The 9,660-nt window shown below is 39.6% G+C and overlaps 1 pseudogene; it reads left to right on the forward strand.

The window, feature by feature from the left end:
* Window positions 1-1,993: 1,993 nt before the first annotated feature.
* LOC145469278 (E3 ubiquitin-protein ligase TRIM45-like) lies at window positions 1,994-4,789 on the forward strand (annotated as a pseudogene).
* Window positions 4,790-9,660: the final 4,871 nt, after the last annotated feature.

A 9,660-nucleotide genomic window follows, 5' to 3' on the forward strand; every position in this document is an offset into this window, starting at 1 on the left:
GGTCGGCTAGGCGACTAAGCGAGCACTATTTTCATATTCTGCAGGGTTTCTTTTTTCCTGGTAGCGCAAAATTCATACGTATAGAACTGGGCTCACAAAAGTGGCAATAGGTTAGATAAACTGGCGCCGTTTTTAAAGCGTTTTATGTTTCTTTCTCTGCAGCTGGGTATTGTGCTTCGCCAGTTTTCTTTTTGGAAGCAATGCTACAATACAATATTGTGCCGGAATACAACGTCCGTAGATACTTTTTGAATAAAAGTTAGTTAATAGTTTTTAATATTCCATTGTATTAATTTTATTCATTAGAGTTTTATTTTTTATTTTTTATTTTTTTGATATTTCATTGTATTATTTTTATTTAGATTGTTTTATGTTTTACTTTTTTTATATATTCCATTGTATTATTTTTATTTAGATTTTTACAGTTGGTGTGATATCTCACGGTTTTTACCGACTTAGTTAACTAAGTATAGATGTAGATGTAAAGTGCGTTCTCCAGCTTCCGGCTTGTCTGTTCTCTCTTCAGTGTTTCAATCAGAATGTACACAGTTAAACATTGCCCTTGTTTTCCCGCCAAAGAATAGAATCGCTTGAACAGTGACGTACGACAGCCCTGCTTTAGTAAGGTATTGTTGGGACGCCCCCAAGTTTTGTATACAGCGCACTCGTTAGTAAGGCCTTCAAATGAAGGATTAATAAAGCTAACCGGATCGTTTGATGCGAAGCTGCTTAATTTCTCACGAAATAAGTTTACTTTCTTACTAAATATCCTGGGAGAGTGTTTGTCTTCTCCTCATAGCAACAAGACAGAAAGAAAACGGTTGAACGTATCTAGATAATTGCTAGAAGGAGGCATCGAGAAACACTTCATTGAAAACATTTGTTTCTTTCTCAATCTTTAACTGAAAAGTTTTTTACTGTTGATGGGTTGACAGGCACACAAGATCCTTTTCAGACCAAAAAACGCTTTTCATTTCACCAATAGAATAACTACACGTCACATGTATGTAAGCATTAAGCACTGACGGCCAGCAAGCCCCGGTGCGGGGTAGCGGGGGGGGGGGGGGGTTGTTAGAGGAGTCCCATAGAAAAATGTCGGGGATACTCGTCGGAAAATTCGAATTAATGTCCAGAGGAGACCAATCTGGGTGTGGCTATAGCTTTATTTTCAATCCCTACAAAATACCAATTAAAACGAAAATCACAGTGTTAACGTCTTAAGCGTCTTCAAATACACACTTAGACAGCTAACACTAGTGGGGATTTTGTCCTGAACACCCTATAAGTGAGACCAGAATCATTGATCTACACCAGCTCCTTAGCGAGACCACGAGCATCAATCCCCGACTATTTCATTTGGTCGCCTCCTCCCAAGTAGTGAGCTAAACTCCAGATTAAACAGTCCGGGAATAAGCAGTGGGCAGTCACTTTTCAAAAATTGACGGGCAAACCCCTCCTTCGCTCGCCCCCTCTGACATTTTACTGTTGTAGTGCCTCTGGCCACACAGGAGTGTACCACCATGTTAGAAGAACCTAATAAAAGGTTACGAGGGAAGTAATCTGTGTTGGAGTAACATGCAATCCGAGGGGAGCCGCAATGCTCTTGGCTGTTTTATACCACGCAAGCCAGGATAATTTCCAGCAGTGTTGGTCAGTTTGGCGAAAGTGTGACATCACTACATTGTTAACTAAAAATAGTCACTATTTCAGTGAGGTCAGCTGTTATAAATCACAGCAGCTCTTAGTTCAAACTTGCCAGTGATTTTCACCGTGTAAAGAAAAATATCGATATCAAATTTCTCCTTACTTAGTCACAATATTTTTGTAAATAATTTTGAGAGAATTTGGGTTTTAGTCCAACGTTTTCAACTGTGATGGTTGCGTCTTGTATTTCCATAACGTGTCTTCTTACATTTGCCATAAGATGGTAAGGAGGAATGAGGCTTTCATCACAGGAGCAGGTGAAACAGAAAGATTTTAGAGAATGAATAAGATGCCATTGCCATATGAAAATTACAGTCCACCGCGTTACTCACAGATAATCGCGAGTCTTCGTGAGTCCGTAGAGATTGTAAGTTCAGACCATTTCTTGGAGTTTTGCCTGACCAACACACCCTAACAAAATGAGCTGTCCATCTTTTGCGCGTGAACAAAACAAATGAAGTCTACTCAGACAGAAAGGAATTGAAATACAGACTCCAAAGCAGCAATGTTTTGTTCTGATCAATGTTTCAGTGACTTCTGATCAACGAGCCCTAAGGGTCACATTAAGAATCAGTATCCAAAACAAAATGACGAAGGCTCTTAAAGCAACGTTTATTGATTGGTTTCAACAAGGGAAAAGATTAGCATAATTTGGTTTCAACAAAGGAAAAGATTAGCATAATAAACAGCCACGATTCAAAGAAGAGCTAAAGAAAAGAAAGTCACAAAACTTCATTTTTCGAGTTGAGTTCCGACGAAACCTTGCTTTACTCGCTTGTTGCTGAACACGACATCGATATCAAAACGTTGCTCCATAATCTCCGTGAAGAAGTGTCTTGCTCGGTGTGTTCCGACATATTTACCGATCCAAAACATCTGCCATGCTTACACAGTTTCTGTCTGCACTGCTTGAAACAATGGCATAGGACGAGTCATGGCTGTGACACCATGAGATGCCCAAATTGTCAAGCCGTTAGCAGAGTACCTGAAAGTGGCGATCTGAAAGATCTTCCAACCAGTTTTTATCTGAATGGCTTGATTGATGTGTTGGCAATAAAAGAGTGTAGAAGTAGTCAAGTAAGGTGTGGGAACTACGAGAAGAAAAGCTCCGAGACTTCTCACTGTTTCCAGTGTTGCATATTTCACTGCCAGGAGTGCGTCACTGCATACAACATCATGCGAAGCAATAAAGATCATGGTATTCTGGCGCTGAAAGACTTTGAAGACAAGGACTATGAGGATGTGCTAAAGCGACCTGTGTTCTGTACAAAGCAACGGCACGAGAAAGAAGAGCTAAAGTACTTTTGTAAGAACTGTGAAATGGCCGTTTGCCAATCTTGTGTTTTGATGGATCATCCTGGTCATGCTTTAGAGCACATAGAAGACGAAGTTGAAAGACAAAAGAGTGAAATGAAATCAATGATTGAAACACAGAAGCATAGTTTACAAGCAAAGCTGACTGCTGTTAGTAAACTTGATGAAGACTACGCGAAGATCATACAAAGAGGCGAGGAGGTGAAGAGGGACGTTCAGAGGACTGTTGACGATTTAATTGCCAATGTTGAAGCGAAGAAGGAAACTATTTTTGCAGCGGTGGAAGACCAAACAAAGAAATCACTCGAAAGTCTAACAACCCAGAAGACCGAGATCGAGCATCAAATAGAGGTGATCAAATCATCGTTGGATAAAGCTGATAAAGTTTTGACACGAAGTGCAAACGCTGAAGTCGTTCAAGTGAAAAAGTCATTACAAACAATCTTTGGAGGGAGTTGATCAAACTACTAAGCTAAATGAGCGTGACCTGAAAGATCTTCCCACGTTGGATTTCGTGCCAAATTTAAACATGTTGAAGACTGTCAAAATCGAAGAAATTGGAACACTGAAAACACTGCAGCAAACTGAAGCTAATGAATCTGTCGCTGTGGGCAAAGGACTCGAAGAAGGAACTGTTGGAGTTGAAGCACAGTTTGTTCTGACCACTAGAAACGGAGAGGGAGAGCAGTGTTACAATAAACATGACCGTGCAACGGTAGAGATTAGGGACGAAGAAGGACGAGAATGCGCGACGGAGGTGGGAATAAATGACAATAAGGATGGAAGCTACAAAATCTCCTATTCACCGAAAGATCAAGGCAAATACAAAGTGACAGTAAAGGTAAACGGCAAACACGTTCTTAATAGTCCTTTTTCTATTGAGGTGAAATCATTTCAGTTAAGACCTGCTTTTTCTTTTGGAAAACGAGGTTCGTCTGTTGGAATGGTTAATTATCCCTGGGGGGTGGCAGTGAATGCCAGGGACGAGATAGCTGTAACTAATTGGGGGAACCACAGAGTTCAAATCTTCAAGAGTGATGGAAAATACTTAAGATCTTTTGGTCGGGAAGGTAACAAAGCGGGCGAATTTAAGTATCCAGCGGGAATAACTTTTCATAGAAATGGAAATATTTTCGTAGCAGAGCAGGATAACCATAGGATCCAGATTTTCATTGGGGAGGGTAAGTACGCGGGTATGTTTGGTGGGAAAGGAAGCCGTGATAGTCAGTTCTCTAATCCTTGTGGTTTATCTGTAGACAGTGATGGAAATATCATTGTTGCTGATACAGGTGACAAATTAACTAAGATCTTTTCTCCTGATGGCAAGTTTCTAATGAAGGTAGGTGGGCAGGGCTCTTTTACTTTTCCTTTCCACTGTGTTTAGTGTGATAGATATCTCATAGTGTCAGACTACAGTATAGATTGTATGAAAGTTTACGACAGGAATGGAAACTTTCAGTACAAGTTTGGAAAGCAGGGTGGAGGGGACGGGGAGTTTAAGTATCCCTGTTGTTTTTCAGTAGACAAGTCAGGACACCTGATGGTCTGTGATTTAGGTAATGAGAGAATACACGTTTTTGAACTGAATGGAAATTTTGTTAGCAAGTGTGGAAGAAAGGGCAGTAATTTAGGAGAATTCAATTTCCCATCGTGTTTAGCAGTTCTCAGTAATGGCCGGATTGTTGTGTCTGACAAGAATAACCATCGCATCCAGATACTGGAGTGAACATTGTCCTTTACAAACAAAAAGAAAACCGGTTATTGTCGAGTTATTTTAACGGATTCAAAATTCATTTTAGTTTTCAGTTTGTTTAATTTGTGGAATTCTTTTCTGTGATCAGTAAAACGTTAGAGGTGCAGTATTCACGTAATTGCTGGTGATTTGGTTCTGTATCGATTGAACTGTTGAATAATTGTTTTGAGGGTAGGGGGAGGGTGGGTGAGTGGGTGACAAACACAAATTTGTGTCTCTTGCAGATGGATGGGATTAATAACTACATCTCTTGAGTTGTATTGTATGAATTATTTTGAAGGACAAAAAAACCTTTTAGTGGTTAGTGGTTATATTAAATAATAGAGTGACTAAATAAGAAAGCAGTAAAACCCCTTTATGTATTAATTGTTGTAATAAAAACCTCTACTATAGGAGAAAAGGCTCTTTAGAGGATTTGCGTTTTCTTAATTTAAAGGGGAGACGGGTGGGTTGGTGACAAAAACAAATTTGTGTCGCTTGCAGATCGATGGGATAAATAGCAACGTCTCTTAGGTTGTATTGTATGAATTGTTGTATGTTTACTTTACCAGTGGTTATATCAAACAATAGACTTACTAGCAAAATAAGAAAGTAATAAAACCACTTTATAGATCAATTGTTGAAATAAGAACCTCCACTATGGGAGAAAAGGCTGTTTAGAGGATTTGTGTTTTCTTAATTTAAAGAACAAATGTTTTGTTTCTAAAATGATCACTATACTCTTTGACATTTAATTATCTTATGATGTTTTTATAGCAAGTTTGTTTTAGGGATTAGCAGGTTATTGACAGTCAGTTATGTACTGGAAAATATGTAGTACAATGAACATTGCTTCAATGAACTTACTGAGTTACTATTTGCCTTGAAGTTTGTATTTTCCTTATACTCAATAGCAGTATTTGTTAGCTACAGTGCTACAGTTAAACCTCGCTTTACGAATGACTTCTTAATACGGACACCTCGAGATTACGGAAAGTGATTTTAGTTCCTACCTCCAACACATTCTGTTAATTAAGACAGTCACCTGGATTATATCAACACTTAGTGTGGTCCTAATGGTGTGTGAGAAAACGGGGTTCGACTGTATCTGTAGGTTAATATATATATATTTTAAAGTTTGTATTTGTAGCTTTAGTTTATTGGAACTTTAAAGTTAGCTGCTTTAATGAAGAAACGTTTTGTAGAAAGAGGTGTTAGCAATGATGAACAAGTAGTGAACAGCTTTTCATATGAGATTATTGTTAAATCATCATTTACTCGATGTGAGAAACTGAAATAAAGTGTAAGTTAAGTGAAGTTGTAATATGCATCCAGTTTTAACTGTTTCGTGAGAAGCGAATTGTTTGGTTTACTTTTGAGAAAAGTTAGCCGGCCAAATGTGAGAACCTGTAACAACAGAACGAGAGCAATATTTCCTCGTTATAAAATAACTGAGATACTACGCGCGCTCTTATTGGTCGATAGGTGTGTTTAGATGAGAGTATGTAAACTGGGTTGTGACGTTTTACATTCGCGCTATTTTTGAGAATTATTTTATAAAGCAAAAGAACGCTTTTTCCGTGTTTACATAGCCTCATCTAAACACTCGGGGATTGGGAGAATTCTCGAAAGTTATGCAAACCCGAGACGTAGTCGAAGGCTTGCATAACTGTCTCGAATTCTCCGAACCCTCCTCGTGTTAAGATGAGGCTATGTAAACACGGAAAAAGTGTTCTATATCTTAAGTACTGAGCAAACAAATATTTAAACAAAGTTGCTCTTTTACAACTTCGCTTATGAATCTTACAAACATGGTTTTTATTTCCGGCCCATGAACTCGAGTAATAACAGGAAGCGACGTACAAAAGCGAGAACACGCGCACGGGTCGCCACACGCCAGGAAACGAGAAGAGCGCTGCAAGCCGAAGGCAATTCAATTCCTTCCCCGAACACCCCTCACACTCGCCCCATATTATTCCTCAAACGCGTGCTATGCAGATAATGAAAACGGAGAAACTAACAACATGCATAAAATCTTAAAAGTTGTTGTCACTGACTTAAAAATCTTAAAATAGACGTTTCGGCTAAAATACTATAACCTTCTTTAGTGATGAAATGAATGTTAATGGCGTCTAAATGTAAATGAGATGTTTATAAGAATGTGAGGAACTCGCTAGGGATTAATTTAGCATTTTGTAAATGTCTGGAATATGCGCGTGGTCATTAATTGAGTTCGGTTCGCGAATGGAATGCCACGCTTCCAAGAACAATCTACGCGACCACAAGGGACAGCGGTCTATGACCTTGACATTATCAAAATCAAATTCGTGGTTGTTTTTCATACAGTGTTGCGCCAAAAGAGAGTTCTTGTCACATGTGAGGACGGCTCTTTTATGTTCTTTTGTTCTAGATCTCAGTGCTCTGGATGTTTGACCGATGTAAAGTTTTTCACAGTTTTTACAATTGATTTTATACACGACACCAGTTGACAGGTCTTGATCGAATTTATCCTTCGGTTTCTTCAGGATCGAACCAACCGTCTTGACGGGTTTATGAGCAACATTTACGTCGAATTGTCCTAAAGTTCTTGCAATTTTTTCAGAGATTCCTTGAAAATATGGCAAAGTAACAAAGCCTCTGTGGATTTGAAGCTGATTATTTTGGGGCTGATTTGATGCTTTAGGTGGTTTGGTTCTTTGGCAGCTTTTTAACAAGATGCATGTTCATTGATGAACGGGTCCCTTATCAATGAGCATAACATGAGCCTTGGTTTAATTTCTCCCGTTCTTCTGTTCAGTGGCCTTTCCGAGATGGAAAAGTGTATCGTTATAAGAATTGCAGACAAACAGCTTACTACTAGTAAGCTATAATTAACAGGCCACACGACAAGACACAGAAAGTATATTTGACGGCTAGTGGCTAAAAATAGTGAGGTTTTTGTTTTGAACACCGTAAGCGAGACCAGAAGCATGGATTTACACCCCTTTGCGAGACGACGAGCATCCATCCCACGCAGATAGGGAGCTAAACTCCAGATTAAACAGTCCGGGAATAAGCAGTGGGCAGGGACTGTGTGGACAATTGATGGGGAAGCTCCCCCCCCCCGACATTTTACTGTTATAGTGCCTCTCGTCACACAGAAGTGTACCACCATGCACCACACTGTTAGGACAAACTAAGAAACCTGTGTTGGACTAGCAGCCCATCCGGGGGAGGCAGCAATTCCCTTGACTGCTTTATACCACGCAATTCAGGATAAGTTCTGCTGGGCACGCTTCGACCGAACGGAGTGAATATTGAATTCAATTTCTTGTGACTGTGGGTCTAGCGCGTATTACACTTACGCGCACTAAAACAATGGTTTTCCCCTTTGTTTACTTTGTACTTCATGCGCGCGCTTTTCGTGCGTGCTTACGCGTACAGTTTTTTTGTATGGCGTGGCTAAATCCACCTACTGAAGAAGGGCTAAGCCCGAAACGTTTAGTTTCTCAGAACAAATTCGACAATTTTCAGAGCATTTCAGCTTTAAATACAACTCATATGAGTGTTTTGCTCATTCCTACTGAATTTAAGTTTTCGCGGTCCTGCTTGTTGATGTACTCCGCCCGTTGTATATTCGATGGCGAGGTGAATGTTGTTTGTTTCGTCTGGTGACCCTGCAGAATTTTGATTATTTTAAAACTGCTTAGATGGTCTGAAGAAGTAAATCTCGAGTATAATCCGCCGCTTTTCTTTGTGCTAGAAGGGTTTTGGTCTTCGTGTAAAGATTGAAAGTCACACATGGAGTCTTCCACACAGTACACGCTCCATTGCTAGCCTTCGTTACGTCGTCTGCTGATAAACCAAGTTTTTGATGTAGAAATGACTCAAAACGTTCAACCGAGCCATTCCATTTAAACTGAATTTTAGCATTAACAAATACCGTAAATCCTCGAATTAGCACCCCGGGCGCTTATTTCAAATTAGGAGAAGACGGGGGGTCGCTTATTTAATTTTTATGTTCTTTCGTGACTTGGCGATATAAATCGAACAAAGTTAACTTTGTTTTGGAGCCAAGAAAACGGGATACAGTCGAACCACTCGTAACCAACTATCCAAAATGTCAAGCGTGCGTGTCCTAGGTGGTCGGTTTCGGCAGAATGCCGCTTACGAGAGCTTAGACCATACTTGGTCAAAAGTTTGCCTCAGTAGCATATCTGGTAACTGTATAGACCACATGTTTTAAATGTTTTATTCATGTCATCAAAAACTCAATATCGAGAAAAAATCCTGTACTTCCCATTGAAAAAAAAAAGTCAGTCTCTTGTGCTACCTAGGAATTTGCGATAATGTCTTGTTACCAAATCTCCACTCTATTATCTGTCCAATGGTCGATTACGGGAGGCTAAAAAAGAAAAGAAAATTTCAAACTTTGAGCGTCAAAAGTTGTCGCGATCGCTTACTAGAGGTGGTCGCTTACAAGGGGTTCTAAATATAATGATTTGACTTCAAAACTTTTAGTATTTTAGAAAACTGGTCGCTTACGAGAGGCGGTCGCAACCGGAGATTCGAGTATATCTGATAAGTCACTTGATCATTTGATTCATGATTACTTTTCAGCTTCCTGTTAACTACAGAAGACACACTTCAAAGCAGTTACGTTTCCCTCCAAATAACATTTCTACAGATCTCTTGCACGCTACTCTTAGCTGGGTCGGCAAGGCGAGTGAGCCTTATTTTCATATTCTGCCGGAGGGTTTCTTTTTTTCCGGTTGCGTTAAATTCATAATTGGAGAACTAAACTCTCAAATGGGTCAAATGGAAATTGCCAATTGGTAAGATGAACTGGCGTAGTTCTTGAAGCGTTTTATGTTCCTCTCTGTTTGGCTGGGTGAGGTGCTCTGTTAGCTTTTCCTTTAGCTAGTAATGTT

Source organism: Orbicella franksi, chromosome 15, assembly GCF_964199315.1.
Source record: "Orbicella franksi chromosome 15, jaOrbFran1.1, whole genome shotgun sequence".
NCBI classification, from domain to species: domain Eukaryota; kingdom Metazoa; phylum Cnidaria; class Anthozoa; order Scleractinia; family Merulinidae; genus Orbicella; species Orbicella franksi.